This window comes from Nuphar pumila, chromosome 1 (genome assembly GCF_984573655.1).
Source record: "Nuphar pumila chromosome 1, dmNupPumi1.hap1.1, whole genome shotgun sequence".
NCBI lineage: Eukaryota > Viridiplantae > Streptophyta > Magnoliopsida > Nymphaeales > Nymphaeaceae > Nuphar > Nuphar pumila.
The window spans coordinates 60131858-60139000 of NC_143249.1; positions in this window are offsets into that span (position 1 = coordinate 60131858).

Here is a 7143-nt window from a genome sequence, read left to right on the forward strand (position 1 = left end):
CTTTGGTCGGCAAAATTTTTTTTCTTCTTGTTCGGTCTGCAAGAAAAAAAAAAGGAGATCATCGGCATCCGGCTACTCTGAAAATATAAAAAACAAAACAAAAAAAAGGAGAGGAGATTACCTATTTTTTTTCTTTCATCATCATTTTTTCTGTTTTTTTTTTTCGGTGACCCAACCAGATAACCACATAGGCTGCATTTTTCGGAGACATCTGGACAACTCTGGCATCCTTGTGGTTCGCAACATCGGTTTTTCTTTCTTTTCCAGCGAACGAACCGACATAGATCAGTTGTTTCTCACCAATTGAAACAAAAAAAAAACTTAGGAAAAGCTTCATCAAGAAGCTTCTGATTTTTTTTTAGAAAAGCCCCTTTTTCATACGCCTTTACAGTTGAAAATACATTCTTGCCCCTAGTCTTTTCTAGTAATTTCGGTCAAGTCCCTGCACGGGTACGTTACTTCTTTATCCCTAGTCTTTTCTGATAATTTCAGTCAAGTCCTTGCATGGGTAAGTTACTATTTTGTCCCTGCTTTTTTATTTTAATATCAGTTTTATCATTCTGCAATAAATTACTACACTACCCTTGAACTTTATTGTATTTGACATCTATATCCCTAAATTACAACAGAGGTCCTTGATTTTTCTGAAAAATTTATAAAGAGACCTGAACCAGGGAAATATTATCCATAAAAGGGTTAATTTTCTGATTTTTTTTAGAAAACCACCTGTTTTTTGTAATTTCTTTTTTGTTTCTGGATAATATTTTTTTATTGCAGTGCTCCTTTCTGAATTTTTTTCTGAAATTAATATTTGCTTAGTACTTACATGAAATAACTAGGTAGTTTTTTGAAATTACAAAAAGTACTTAAAAAGTGCATATTCGCTCATTTTCTCTAAAAATCAAGCAATTGATTATCATATATATATATATATATATATATTTTGACACTTACATGAAATAATAAGGTAGTTCATGAAATTGCTAATTATGAAAGTTATATTTCATGAGTTTATGGCTAACGTTCTTTTATTCATCTACTTGTTGAATGTTGGATTTATTCTTATCATGCTTTGTCATCTTAAAATATCTAAATTTAGAAAAAATGACAAGTAGGATTTGTGCAACCGAATTAGTCAAAACTGACAAACTCAATGGCACAAAATTTCACATTTGGAAGAGGAGGATCCCTCTTGTTTTAACTTTAGAGGGCATCGAAAATGCCTTTACTACTGAAATGAGAGACCCTAGTGTTTAAGCTACCAAAGAGGTCAAAGTTGCTTTTATAAAATATAAAAGAGATAATATGTTGTCCAGAACCATCATGCTCACATACATGGATGATAACCTTATTAGGGTATTTGAAGATTACCCTGCAACTAAGTCAATGTTTGATGCAATTTCTAAGAAACATGATACTACATCATAAACTCACATACAATTACTACTAGAACAATGTAATTCATGTCGGATGCAAGAAAATGATAATGTTGTTAATCATATGAACAAAATGCTTGTTATGGCAAAGGACCTGATAATAGTTGAAAATGTAATCCCTGACCATATGCAGATATTCATCATTTTGTATAGTCTCTCATCTTCATAGAAGATGGTACAAATTGCTCTTACATTGAATTCGAAAAATCTAACCTTAAAAGAGCTTCTTGCTCAACTAAAAATTGAGCAGCAACATATACAACAAGATAGGAAAAGTGAATTAAACTTTGCGAAAGATGCTCTCAATCGCAGTTATAGCCCTTCTAGACGTCCACATTTTAAGAAGAAATTTTTTAAAGGCAATGGCAAATTTGATAAGAAAATGGGTCCAACATTTCGCAAGCCGCACGTAGTTGCCTCCTATGCTAAGTGCTTCAAGTGTGAAAAAATTGGACACTTCAAGAGAGATTGCAGTAGTCGGTCAAACAACAATAATGGCAGGAACAACAAGAATGACCAGCAAAAGGAGAGGCAACATATATAATCTACGTGATATTAGAATGTTCTTATACGGACCAAGCTCTTTCTAAATGATGGGTGGACTCTGGGGCAACACGTCATATAGCAATGAGAAAGGAATGAATGGTGGACATGGTCGAATATAAGCCTGGTAAGCATCGGGTGTATATGGGCAACAACACTTACTCTAATGTTATGGGTGTCGGGACTTATCGCATTGAAACTTTTATAAACAATGTATATTTGTCTAATATCTTGTTTGTAACATCCATGAGACGTAATTTAGTATTTGTCCTGGCCCTGGTTACCAAAGGTTTTGAACTTAGGTTTCTCCTAGGAAAAGTTACTATGGGGAAACATGGTCAAGTCTTATTTGATGAAGTTTTTGATAAACATCATGGATTATTTAAAATTGATGATTCAGATATGAATAAAATTTCTCTAATTTATGCTTATATTGATATTGTCTTTAATGTGGATATAAATCTTTGGCATCAAAGACTTAGACACATTAACCTAAAAAAGATGAAGAAACTTATTGAATTAAAATTAATACTTGACTTTAATGAATCTTCGTTTCATAGATGTAAACCTTGTATTTATAGAAAAATGACAACAAAACTCTTTCCATAAAATGTTATTAGAGCATCAAAATTATTAGAAATCATACACACTGACAATTGTAGTCCTTTCAGAACTCAAAATCTTAAAGGAATGCAATATTTTATATCATTTATTGATGATTTTTTTAGATACAGATATGTATATCTTATAACTTATAACTATGAAGCATTAGATAAATTTAAGGAATAGCGTCAAGAAGTCGAAAACCAACTTGGTAGAAAGATTAAAGTTTTACGGTCTGATCGAGGAGGAGAATATACCTCAAATGAATTTTTTGAATATTGCAAAGCCAATGGGATCAAACCTCAAACTACAACTCCTGGCGCACCTCAACAAAATGGTGTGGCTAAAAGATTTAATAGGACTCTTCTTGATATGATTAGATGTATGTTATCTAATGTTTTGTTACCCAAAGTATTTTGAGGAGAAGCAATACGTACAGTAACATATGTTTTAAATAGGGTTCATTATAAAGCTATTGTCTTTACACCTTATGAATCATAGATAGAAAGGAAATATAATCTAAGTCACCTTCGTAGATAGGGTTATGTAGCTCATATAAAGGTTATAAAGCGATCAAGAGATAAACTCGATATCAAATCTATAAAATATATATTTATTGGATAGCCCAAAAGATCTAAAGGGTTTAGATTTTATCAGTCATATAAGGGTTTAATCGAAAGTAGAGATGTTATCTTTTTAGAAGATCAAAACATGGAAGAAATTATTCTAAAAATAAATGGAGACGATCCTCTTAATTTGTATTATGATTCTGATAACTCGCAAGAACCTATAAGTAACGACGAACCTTCTGAAATCTCTGCATCTTCTTCTTCTCATCAGTCTCAAGTTGGGCACCAAAGGTCTAGAGCTCCTCCATCTTACTTAGATGACTATTATGTCTACCTATCAGAGAAATTATGTTATGTTTTAGACATGAATGACATGAAAGATAACTTGTCATATGGTGAGGCAATAAACTCACATGAGTCAACAGACTGGGTAAAAGCCATGGACGAGGAAATTGAGTCCATTGAGAAAAACCAGGTTTGAGAATTGACTAATTTACCCGATAAAAGGAAAGTTATTGGATGTAAATGGATTTTAAAGAAGAAATTCAATTTCGATGGTAGTATTGATAAATTTAAAGCAAGATTAGTTGCTAAATATTTTTCTCAGAAAGAAGGATCAGATTATGTTGACACATATTCACCTGTTACAAAATTTGTCTTGATAAGAACAATTCTTGCTATTGTAGCTTACTATGACCTAGATCTATATCAAATAGATGTTAAAATCACTTTTCTTAATGGTGAACTTAAGAAAACCATTTTTATGGAGCAACCTGAAGGCTATATAATAAAAAGCAAAGAAGATAAAGTATATAGGTTGAAAAAATCCCTATACAGACTCAAGCAATCACTACGTCAGTGGTACTTAAAGTTTCATAAGGCCATTACATCATTAAGGTTTATGGAAAATAAATTTGACCAGTGTGTTTATATCTGGAAATATAAGAGTAAAATTGATATTCTTTCACTATATATGGATGACATTCTTGTGACTGAAAATGATAATAATATGATTATCAAAACCAAGTCATGGTTAAATTCTCAGTTCGAAATGAAAGACATGGGAGAAGCATCCTATGTTCTTGGAATTAAAATCACTCAAGATAGAAACTGCAAACTTTTAAGCTTGAGTCAAGAAAGGGATCTAAATCATATACTTAAGAAATTTAAAATGAGTGATCATAAACCTGTTACAATACATGTGGTAAAATATGTTAAATTGAGTAAGAATGATAATCCTGGTGATGGACAAGAAAGGCTAAATGTCCCTTATGCGGAAGTTGTTAGAAGCTTGATGTATGTTATGATATGCATAAAGTCGGATATCAGCTTTGTTGTTGGCCTCGTTAGTCGCTACCAAAGTAATCTTGGTTGGCCATACTGGCAAGTAGTAAAAAGAATATTTTGATATTTAAATTGGACTATAAACTTGAAATTATGCTTTTAAGCTAATTCTTTAGAATTAAATGGGTATTCTGTTGTTGACTTTGCAGGCAGCCGAGATGATAGTAAATCTAGTTCTCGATATGTTTTTCTCCTCGAAGGAAGAGTTGTTTCCTGGTCCTGTAAGAAACAAGGTTGCGTAGCTCAGCATACTGAGAAAGTTGAATATATTGCATATAATACAGCTGCCACATTTGTCATTTTGATAAGTCATTTCATTAATGATTTGAAGCAAGATATAACCAACAGGCCAGTCTAGATTCATTGTGATAATCAGGTTGTCATCTCTCTTATGAAGAGTGGAGCAGATAATTCAAAAGGTAAACATATAATGGTAAAGTACCATTATATTCATGATATGATTAAAAGAAATGAAATCAAAATCAGCTATTTACCTATATCTATATCTGATATGATTATTGATCCTTTAATAAAGAGAATATCAAAGGAAATGTTGTCAAAACATGTATCTTATATGGGATTAAGATATGTCTAACAAAGACATATGTCTAGATAAGAAACTAAAGAATACAACTCATTCTAGGAATGTTGATGCAAGGGAATTACTCCAATAGTGGGAGGTAAAATCTTGCATCATAATTAGTTTTACATAGCCAAGTGGGAGATGTTGGTCATACATGACCTCAGTAGCCATGTTTCACGGAGAGTCTCACTTATTGAAGAGAGAGGTAGGCCCACTCTTTCTCCAATAAGTGAAACCGCCTAGAGGAAGGCCTTATCCAAAATGAAGCATGCTTCATTTTGGATAAGCTCAGATCGTGAAATAATTACCATTTTCACGTTGGGTTATCGGCTACCCAAGAGGTAGTAAATCCCCAGCATAATCTATCTTATTTAAGTAAGAGAGGGCTTACTCACCAAAATATAGATATATACTAAAAAACAACGAGTGAGTGAAAACCCCTCCTGAAGCAGACCGTAAATCATTCTCTCGCACATCTATTTTGTTTGATCCATCATAACCACCATAAATGGCAAGGGATATGAGCATGAAAAATGGCACAGAGGTTGGGTGATAGAAAAAAATACAAGGGGAGGCTCTAAGATGATGGGCTCAAGAGAGGTATGATGTGTGGCAGCCTTTGGGTGATATAGGGCATACAATGGTGAAGTGACTTGGGGAGTAGGCGGAACCTTAACCAATGAGACACCGTCGAAGTCTTAGGTGAGCAAGGGCCAAAGGAAAGTAAGATAGGACCATGGGATGGAACTTTTGTTGCCCAACTCAAAACCTTTTTCCAATAAGCACAAAAGCAAAAGACACATTAGAGTGCCAGCAAACAAGGAAAAGGAAGTGATGGCATGAGCTATAGTAGGAAGCGCCAACAAACGCGAGCATAATCTAAGTGAATCCTTCAATGAGTAATGTCATCCATTGTTAAAAACTTATCACCCAACCTTGTGGCTATACTAGTAAAAACGTCAAGCATCCAAAATTCTAAACAAAGGCTCATTGAATTTTGGATTGGATCGAATCCATTTGGATATGACCCATATTGATATGGGCACATCAAGAAACATACATGAGAGGAGCTCTTGGGTTTTGAGAATTACAAGATAATTATGGGGCCTCATAATATGGACCTCCACCATATCTTCTTATAATCAGGAGACTCGTAGTGGTGTGGTTGGGGCCATCTACATATTATCAGTCTTTATCACCATTTTTGGGTTGGTCCTGCTCACCTTTCCACATTCTAGCATGAGGTCATCTTCTTTGAAGCAAGGAAGAGAAACAGGGATCCACAGTTGCACTTGGCCAGAAACACTAGTTGGGAGAGACCATGCACCCTCTACACAAACTTGGTTAAAGTCATCTTAATGCTCAAAGATAACAAAGAAATCCCTTGATTTTAAAATGGAGAAGGAAGACCTGCCCATTAATCTCCAACCTTTTTAAAGTTATGAAAAGAGAAACTTGACATTAAAACTTCTTCCAAACACAAGACCTACCAGAGAAAATTGCATGATTTTGATACATGCCACTCTAAATGTGTTAGGGATATGTATCTCAAGTTTGCCATCCATACGAGAAGGAGGCAAATGAAGGGTCGGGTCTAAGGAAAATAAATTTTACAGATAAAATGGAGCAATGGAGGAGGACTGGATGTGGGAGGAACTCACTACATTAGTAAACAAAGTGGATGTAATGCCTCGGATTTCCAAAACAAAGCTAAGTTAAAAATTTCATGAATTTTCTTTTTTTTCCTTTGCAGTGAAACTTAGAAAAGGTTTTAGCAGCGAAAATGGATGATAATGAGTCGTCAATTTTAGAAAACTCTGGGCAAATCACAGGTACGTGACCAAGCACTCATTCACCACCAAGGTGTTCCATTTATCAAAACCACTTGTTTATTACAAACATGACTGCTTGGAAAAGCAGCATTTAGTTTTAATAAAGGAAGCAGTACAACATTGTCTAGAGAAACCCTAGAACTTGATGTCGCCTTGCTCCGTATATCTCAAGGTAGGTTCAATACCCGAAATCCTCATTAAACAGGATTAGAACCACTGCTGGTCTGGTAAGC